Consider the following 9,928-nt stretch of genomic DNA (forward strand, 5'->3'; position numbering starts at 1 on the left):
GGGACCCTTTGCTTTTGTCCTCTGTTTAATATTAGTGCTTTACCATTTTCATTTCATGCCACAGCCACTCAAACTTCCTCTCACTATAGCCTAAAGCTTGCAATGGTCGAGAATGTGGTGTGTGTGTGTGTGTGTGTGTGTGTGTGTGTGTGTGTGTGTGTGTGTGTGTGTGTGTGTGTGTGTGTGTGTGTGTGTGTGTGTGTGTGTGTGTGTGTGTGTGTTGTGTGTTGTGTGTTGTGTGTTATGTGTATGTTGGAGTCCAGTGCTCTCCGTGGTCCTGAAACAAACAACTCTCTCTCTCCCACGCCCTCTCTCTCTTTCTCTCTCTCTCTCTCTCTCTCTCTCTCTCCCCCCCCCCCCTCTCTCTTTCTCTCTCTCTCTCCCACTCCCTCTCTCTCTCTCGCTCGCTTGCTCTCTGCCTGTCTTTCTATTTGCGTCTGTCTGTCTCTCTCTTGTCAGAGGAGCAACATTGTTGGGTCTGCCTCAGTGCTGCAGTGTGTCAGAGACAGGGGTGAGACTGAATAATATGGATGAAAGTAAAAGCGCGCAAACTCGTCCGTGTCATTCCCGGCGGTCAAGGTAAGATGCCACTTCTATTGGTTTCTACTAACTGTGTTAGGCTAACAAAACCTATCCTAATTTATGGAACAATTTAGGCTACTTTCAAGAGACTCATCGATCTGATCGTTTAAATAGGCTATAGGATACTTTCAGTTTTCCTCATTGGAAAGTTTCTAATTGTCATGATTTCCACACGAATTCCCTAGGAATGTGATGTGACATTTTTAACCGTGTAGCTTAGGCTACTGTACAATTAGCATCGAGAAGCTTGGTTCAAAATGTGCCAAGTCAAAGGAGGACATCCTCACGAAACTGGAGTTTGTTTGTATGTTTGTTTGTTTGTTTGCTTTTTACATAGACTACACAAATAGGCTACAGCAAAACTAGGCCTATAATATTCCATGAGAATACAGCAATATATTAATATATATATATATATATATATATATATATATATATATATATATATATATATATATATATATATATATATATATATATATATATATATATATATATATATATGGCATAAAACAATCTGTAAATAAATGTTCAGCACTACAGGTTTTATTGTCACATAATAGGCTTGGCCCTCCATCTCCATGTCATTTATGTCATCACATCCTGGATTCCCCAGTCTCCCTGCTCCCTAGGAATCCCCCTGATTACACTGTTTGTGTTTTAGCGGAAAATTAGATTTGACACAGGCCACTCCTCCCTGCCAAATGTAGGCCTACAGGATGAAATCAACTTATGCTTCCTAATTCTTTTCTCATTAACTCTCCTACTCATTCCAGGGTGTCCTCTGAGAAGACTCTCCAGCTTCCTCTCTTTCTAAAGCAGCCATATATGCCTTTTCTTTTTTCTTATTTTTGAAGTCCTTCTTTCCCCTCTCCTGCACATTTCAAATCCTTATATTCCTTTCCCCACAGTTCCTCCCTCTGGTCACTCTGCTGCATGTTCCTCCCCTCCAGACGTTTCTGTCTCTGGCTGTATGGTTGCAGTGGTGTGTTGGGCATTCAGAGCCTTTCTCCTCGCTCCATTACACTGCTATGCTAGGCCAAAGCTCAGGGCGATGTGAAATTTCCCACTCTGCAGAGTTCAGGACACACTTCTCAGAAATCACCACAAACCTGTGGTAGATATACTCACAGTGAAAAAATAAAGGTCCGCACACCAGAGGAGCTCCCGTTAGGTTTCTTTATTAAATTATGCACACAGCGTGACGTTTCGGGCCACACTGGCCCTTCCTCAAGACGTGAGATATACTCACAGTAACTGGTGTGTGTAATAACAGCAGGAACCTTCACTGGGCAAATGCAGGGCAAGAATAAAGGTGTAATACCATCTGAACAATGGTTCAACATGATGTCACTAACTCACTGTGTTGGAGTAATTATCTGTAATTATATTAGACTGCAAACAGCCCCTCTGAGCCCCAGTGAGAAATACATTTGTGTTTGCCATAAAAGAAAAACTCAGTCATAATCACTTTTGCACATTTAAATCAATCTGTTTTGCAAATATGCACATTGATTCATGGGGTTGTGGAAACTCTTCCTTTTGATGAAACTGTGTACTAGTGTCTGAAGTCACATGCATTTGCATTCCCTCTCTCTGCCAACCTCCCCCCCCCCCCCACTCCCCCTTTTCATCTCCTATCGTGCCAAGTTAAGTCTGCATTGTTGTATCTTTTCAGAGCAAAGCAAATACAAAACAGCCAAAACTGAGTGTGCAGCGACTCTTTATAAACACCCTGCCAGATGAGTATATTCTAGAGACGCATTATTACCGGCACGACTGCAGGGAGCATCTTCTGGATCTAATTACTACGTTTCTGTGCCTGTCAAGGAAATACCGCTTGCCTCTTTGACTATCTCCAGTAGCCCTGGATAACAATTAGGAAGGTCAATGATGGAGGTCCCACTGGTGTGAACGGACTGAATTCAAGTTCAGGTAGGTCTCAACCAAAACCGCATCACATGAAAGCTCTTTTCACCCAGACTAACTGGACAGCTTATTAATGTAGTTTGGGTTATATATGTGACCTGCTCTATCAAAATCACATTGACCCCAAAACACATTTTGAGTTGTATACACTGTTGGAAAGAGGAGAATGTAAGCTTTCTGCTGATATCAAAATTATCTTTGTACTCTAAAGATTGAGTGAGATACACCGTGACTGTTTCCAAACTATGTTTTTGAAGAAAAACGACCTCAAATATTGACAAAGTAGGCTAGTTCTGCTGGTAACTCTACATTTATGAGCTTCAAAACTATATTTAACATTTGAATTTCACAAGAATCTTTACAGAGAATGAAAGCCAATGCTGTATGTTGCTAAAATCTGGTGAAACCCCCAAAACAGCCCAAATCAATATTTTTTCATAAAATCACGTTTCTACACAAACGGGCCAGTGCTACATGTGACTGATTTGGTCAGAGCAGGTCACATATGCATAATTTATTAGGTGGAGAAGCAGGGGGGAGATATTAACTGTGCCGTCCTGATACGCCAGGTCTTTCTGGAATGTCACTGAAATAGCTGAAAACCCACCCAAACACATATAGACCTGTGCCTGCATGCTGTCACAAATGCTAACACTGATATGCACACGCTCACCGGCTCTTTATCATTATGTTCGAGAAAAGGCCCAGAATGGCTCTTTGATGAGTAAGTGATAGAGTTAGCCATGCTGTAATGAAGTTTCACCTGGCTGTAAGAGCAGGAAGGAGACATATCTTACGTACAGTATGATGTTATCATGTGGCCTAATGGGGTCTCGTGCCGTGTGCAACGACCCTCATGGTATCTCCTGAGTGTCTTTACATTGATTTTTCTGATCACAAGAGATCACTTTGTCAATGTTATGTCGTGTATATTGTAGTTCTTTCCCTGATGTTTCTTGGTTCTTAACATCATTTTAACGGTTTAACATAATTATAACTGCTGCCCTCCTCCGCTCCCTGTAGCAGTTTTATATTTCATAAAGAAACATTGCCATAGAGTTTCATGAGCTTGCTGCGGGTTTGTTTGCCAAAGGCAATTTTGAGGACAAGAAATAAATAAAATTAGAAATGAAGGAAACTGTATGTATGCATAACTTATGCTATTTGGTTGGCAAGGGAAAAGTGGAGCCATGGTCTAAAAGGTTTCTGCTTGTTATTATGGGTGGCCCCAAAAGGAATCTATTGGCACACTCAGTGACTCACAAAACAGCAAGGTAGTGTAGTTTTTGTTTGTCACGATCTCAGAGTTGCAAATGATTACTCTCCTACAGTTAGATAACCTATCTATAGCCCCAGAGCATTTGTGCTATCTTGACATTAAAACCATGCCTTCCTGTTAAGGTCTATTTGGACATCTGCCTCAAAGAACAAACACACACGCACGAACAGATGCACAAACACGTGCACGCGGACACGCACGTATACACAGTAGCAGCCCAAATCAAAATCCAATTTTCAAACCAGGCAATATTCCATGTGAAGGAGCAGAGATGTGGTTAGGAAATGACCCCGCTACGCCTGCAGGATCAAGGCAACGACTTGACATTTTTGAATTGGCTCTCATACACAGATTAGACGTATGCTCAAAGGGCATTTCGTGAATTTCAAGGCAGATATGTAAATTAAGTCTGTAGAGGTGTGGGTGGCATCATTATATGGTCCTTTTCAACCCGTCAGGTCAGATTTGGAGGCTTTGGATTTGGATTTCAGAGGCTGCAGCAGGCTCAGTTTTAAAGAGGTTTCTGGTATCATATGAAACTAGAAGACCCAAGGAATTGATTTGTACCAACCAACCATGTCATGCTAGTTTGTCAGGAAGGTAGCTAAATAACACTCCAAATTTAGGCTAAATTTTGGCGAGGGGAAAAAATCTTTTCAAAGGGGTCCTCTTGTGTCTGTTTTGAAACAGCTAGTAAGTAGCCTTATATTGTCATTTAGAGTGTCTGCTGCTATTGCATGGTTAAATCAGCAAAATAAAATGGGGGGGGGGGGGTTGGTATATGCAGTGGAAGTGGTCCCTGGGAAATTTGGTTTGGTACATAGTGGTACTTGGATGGAAAATTTTGGGAACCCCTGGCTTAGTACAATCAAAGACGATGGGATTTCAAGCAAGGCGGCCCAACTTCAACTCACTTCCTGTCATTTTGTCACGTGGGTTTTGCCCATGGTTTTCCACAGCCACAACAATTTAGGAGAATTTCGGCAGGTCTGAGTCTATTGGAGTCACGTGACCTGACAATTTAGGAGACTTGCTGCTACCATTTGTTAGAATTTATAGTAATATCTATAGTAATATAATATCTATGGTACAATACAATTTCAATTGCCGCCCCCCCCCCCTGGTTACTTCTAAGCTACGTTCAATGATACGAGTGTTGTATGTGGGACACTGCTGTGTGTATTTTCAAACACAGCTGCTAGCCTTTATTTGCTCACCTGTCCATCCTTCACACATGCCAAGCAGGATGCACAACACACACACACACACACACACGCACACGCGCACTCAAGCACGCGCACACACACACACACACACACACGCACGCTGCTGCGACAGCTCAGAAGAATTTACATCACTCACAAACCAGAATAGCTGTAAAGTTGCTGATTCTTTCATAATCTGTGTCATTGACAGGTGTATTACAGATTTGACTCCTGGCCTGAAGCATCTGTGAAAAGGAAATCCAAGACCAGAGAGGATGGAGCTTCTCAACTTATCCCACTCCACCAACTTCAGCAGCAGTGATGAGAACAGCACCAGCCTTCTCTCTGGGAGTCCTTATACGACTGTAGAGATAGTGCTCATCATCTTAGTGGCCGGTTCACTGAGTCTGGTCACCGTCATCGGCAACATCCTGGTCATGCTCTCTATAAAGGTTTGGATTTTCTTGTTTTGATTGTTCGATTGTGATTCAAACACTCTGGAAATCTGGGGGGCGCCTGGGTAGTGTAGAGTTAAAAGCACTCCCCTACCACCGCAGAGAGGAGACCCGGGTTCAAATCCGATAACGTACTTCCGGTTTGGTCAGACATTCCTACAGGCACAATTGGCTGTGTCTGTGGGTTTAACTACTGTTAAACACTAAGGGCAGAGCTGCCATCTTGGGTTTTTGAGATCGGGGTTGGTGAGGTTCCTCTGGGTTTGGGCATTCCTGACCCTTGAACCGTGAAATCCCTGGTTCCCAGTACAAATGGAATGGCCCATTGGCCAAGTACAATTGGGAAGAAAATGGGAGGGGGGGGGGGGAGATTAGCATCTAACACTATCCTCCATGTTGTCTTCCTAAAGGTCAACAGACACCTGCAGACCGTCAACAACTACTTCTTGTTCAGCCTGGCCTGTGCTGACCTCATCATTGGCTTGTGCTCCATGAACCTCTACACCGTCTATATTGTGATTGGCCACTGGCCCTTAGGAGCGCTTGTGTGTGACCTGTGGTTGGCTGTTGATTACGTTGTCAGCAACGCTTCGGTCATGAACCTACTGATCATTAGTTTCGACCGCTACTTCTGTGTCACCAAGCCACTCAGCTACCCTGTGCGCCGCAGCACCAAGATGGCCGGCTTGATGATTGCCGCAGCCTGGGTCTTGTCCTTTATCCTATGGGCACCGGCCATTTTGTTCTGGCAGTTCATTGTGGGTGGGCGAACTGTGCCACCAGGCGAGTGCTACATCCAGTTCTTCTCCAACGCAGCGGTGACGTTCGGCACGGCCATCGCAGCGTTTTACTTGCCGGTGGCCATCATGATCGGCCTCTACTGGCGCATCTCCAGGGCCAGCCGCAGCCGCGTCAGAAGGGACAGCAGGAAGACTTCCAGGACCAGTCTGGGGGAAGGCCCATCCCAGAGTCAGGAGGACGGAGCTGAGAACCAGAACAACTGCATGGTGGCAGTGGAAGATGGCGAGGAAGCAGGGAATGGGAAGGAAAAGGAAAAGTTGCCGCAGCAGAACGGAAGTGGCCCCTGCAAGAAAGGAAGACTAGACCAGGATGGCTCCACCAATGACAGCTCGATGACAGTGAGGGAGGAGGAGAAGGTGACATCAGCTCCCCCTGCCCAGTCAAAGGGAAGATTGAACGGCAAGAGAAGGTCAAACCAAACACAGCCTTCGTCTCAGCAGGGAACCACAGGTTGCGGCCCCAAACTCCCTTGTATCAGAAACACCACCCAGAGCGTCCCGAACTCCAACACCTGCCCAGAGTCCTCAGCCACTGAGGGACAAAACCTGCTTACAAGGACACTGTTCAAGGTAACTTCAATTATTCTTCAGATAAATGTGCTTGTACATAATGACCACAAAGCTATCAAGCAGAAATATTGAATAGCAGTGTATGGAAGAGGATTAGGGCCACATCTGAAAAATGTATTTGTGTTCTGAGATTAATGTCAGAATTCTGAAAATAAAGTCAGAACTCTGAACTCTGAATAGGCTCTTTTAACATCGTCATGGTAACAGCTAAACTGGTGCATTACAACTTTCTGTGACAAGTTTTGTGACTTATTGAAAAGGCAATCCAACAAAAACAACAAAAATGTAATGGCTACTAGCACCACATATATAATGTAACAAATTAAAAATGTTGGGAGGGTGGCTCACCTGGTAGCACGCGTACGACGGAGGCTCGGTCCTTCGCGTGGCCGACGCGGGTTCGGGTCCGAGCCGGGGTCCTTTACCGCATGTCATCCCCTCTCTCTCTCCCCACCTTTCCTGTCCGCCTGCTCCAAAAAAAAAAAAAAAAAAAAAGATTTAGTGAAGGCTGAGTGAAGTTGTAATGTACCGTTGAAACACAATTTTGAAAACGGCCTATTGTGACTTTATAGGTCCTGTTCACCTCATCATGGTAACGGTTGAGAAACCAGTGCATCACAACTTCCTGTGGCAACTTTTTTGCCGTGACTTAATGACAAACCAAGACAAACCTAGCACTGTATCCAAAAATGGAATAACATTATGCATTTACATGGAGTGATGTGATGATTGAAAACATCTTCATCTGACTTCATCTCCGTCTTCCTCTTGAGGTAACGAAGCGGAGTCCCATGCCGAAATCTAAAAAGAGGGGCACTTCTTCCAGGGAGAAAAAGGTGACTCGCACCATCATGGCCATCCTGGTTGCTTTTGTTGCCACGTGGACACCTTACAACGTGATGGTCCTGATCAACACCTTCTGTTCCATCTGCATCCCCAACTCCCTGTGGACCATTGGCTACTGGCTCTGTTACATCAACAGCACCATCAACCCGGCCTGCTACGCTCTCTGCAATGCCACCTTCAAAAATACCTTCAAGCACCTGCTCCTCTGCCAATACAAGAACATACGCTCAGCACGATGTGGCTAAATGGGCACAGGTGGAAAGAGTAGTGACAAATCCTACTCAAGTACAAGTATTGTTACTTTAGTGAAAATTAACTCAAGTACAAGTAAAAGTACCAGTCCAGGGAATTACTCAAGTAAGAGTAAGTAGCCTATTTAAAAGTACTCAAGTAAAAGTACATTTGTTTTACTTTGAAAATGTTTTATATTTTCAATATCTACCCCAATACATTTCACACATCCGACACATCTTACAATGTTACTGTCCCTGTCTTTGTCTGTCTTGTCTTTCATACTGAACAGCTCGTTCAGATGCAGCCAGGAATGCTCAGTTTGGCGATTCTCTCCTTCGCCAGACGAGCTAGAGCTGCTAGCAGCAGCAATATCACAATCACATACATGCATTTTGCTATGGCTATCAGCAGTGTCAAATGAAACTGAGATTTTTTAACTAATCTGACGATGGGGATCATTAGAAATGTGATCATTTACACCTGTCTAATTCAATTGGCCAGTCTTGAGCGCGAGCCATCAGTTTGGATGCCATAAATGTGGCAGTGATTCTGGACCTGTTAGCGAGCAGTCCCAATGCTACTAAAAATCTGAATTTACTCATTTACTCAGTTTACATTTAAAAGTACTCAAGTATCATTATCTATCATTAAAAATTACTCAAGTAAGAGTAAAAGTATAGCATTATTAAAAAAAAAAACATAACCGTACTCTACTTTCCACCTCTGTAAATGGGATAAATTATGATTATGATTGAGCACAGACAATGTGATTCAAGATGTCCAGTTATAAGCTATGTTTCATTTCTACAAGATGAGATGAGACAAAATGTAATATTATATAATATAGATTATAGGCTTGATCAAAGGGTGCACTTATTCCATTTCTATGGCAATGATAGAACCGATTTCTGCCTTCATCTAAAATGAAAAGTGTGTTTTAGATCAATAAATGTACCAAATAATTAGGAATTAGTCATTCTGAAGTGCAAGGCATTATACTGGCCCTGTAATATTCAAGATTATATCACATTCTTGTGGGAATGGATTTTATTGTATAGAGTAGGCTATATGACTCGGGGTGTAATCTGTCTAAGAGTTTCTGTGTCATTTGGAGGTTTCCTTTGAAAGGATGTTCTCTTTGCTCTTCCTATGTGAGCTTGTACACTGTGTTGTTTAGTAAGCAAACTGCCTAAATGGGTTTTTTTTTTTGCACCAACAGTAAAGTGGTGGTTAATGTGATGGTTGTGTGTAACCAATAATTTTCACTCTGCCATGCAGTATGTCAGTTCGAAATCTTCTGAAGATGAACAGGACTCAGAGGACTGTCAGTGCTGAGATAGGACGATAGAAGAGGGAGCCTGTAGGAAAAGATAACCGACATCACTGTGCACTTAGAGCATCGTAAACAGGCTCGTAAAATCTGTCAACAGTGTTGTGAAATTTGCCATTTGGAAAAATTGCAGATGAAATGGCAAATGAAGTCTTTTGAAAATAGTGGAAATTCTGTTAAGAAGAAAAAAGTGTTAACAGCAATAAAAGCTGTGACTGTCAACACTACAGGTGTGTGTGTGTGTGTGTGTGTGTGTGTGTGTGTGTGTGTGTGTGTGTGTGTGTGTGTGTGTGTGTGTGTGTGTGTGTGTGTGTGTGTGTGTGTGTATGTGCGTGCGTGCGTGCGTGCAATCCCACTTCTGGTGGGATTTACTCTATTCTCACTACACTGTCATCTGTAATCCCTGTTATTGTAAAGCGTGGCCAAATATGATATAATGTATATAGCCCCCTTCCTTCTCCATGAATTCACAAGTGTTTTCATGGTAAATAAAATGGATAATGACAGAATGTTAAATGTTGTGTCATTCACTCAGAAGAACAGAGACACATGGGCAGACTTCCCAACGTAATGAACCTTTAATGGAACACCACAACGGTTTTCAACCAGTTTTGAGGGTTGTTGATGAATACCAATGACTCAACCATTACTTCTGAGATTTACTCTGTCTGTGAACAAAGATTCCTCATGACTTGGAA

General features: G+C 43.1%; 1 pseudogene across 1 annotated transcript; it reads left to right on the top strand.

Moving 5' to 3' along the window:
• The first annotated feature begins 5,270 nt into the window (after window positions 1-5,270).
• LOC310792964 (muscarinic acetylcholine receptor M2 pseudogene) lies at window positions 5,271-7,911 on the top strand (annotated as a pseudogene). The gene is made up of 3 exons: window positions 5,271-5,447; window positions 5,861-6,820; window positions 7,594-7,911. The product of its transcript is annotated as a muscarinic acetylcholine receptor M2 pseudogene (transcript).
• The last annotated feature ends 2,017 nt before the right edge of the window (window positions 7,912-9,928 follow it).

The sequence above is a fragment of the Poromitra crassiceps genome (genome assembly GCF_964638095.1).
Source record: "Poromitra crassiceps genome assembly, chromosome: 18".
Taxonomy (NCBI): Eukaryota; Metazoa; Chordata; class Actinopteri; order Beryciformes; family Melamphaidae; genus Poromitra; species Poromitra crassiceps.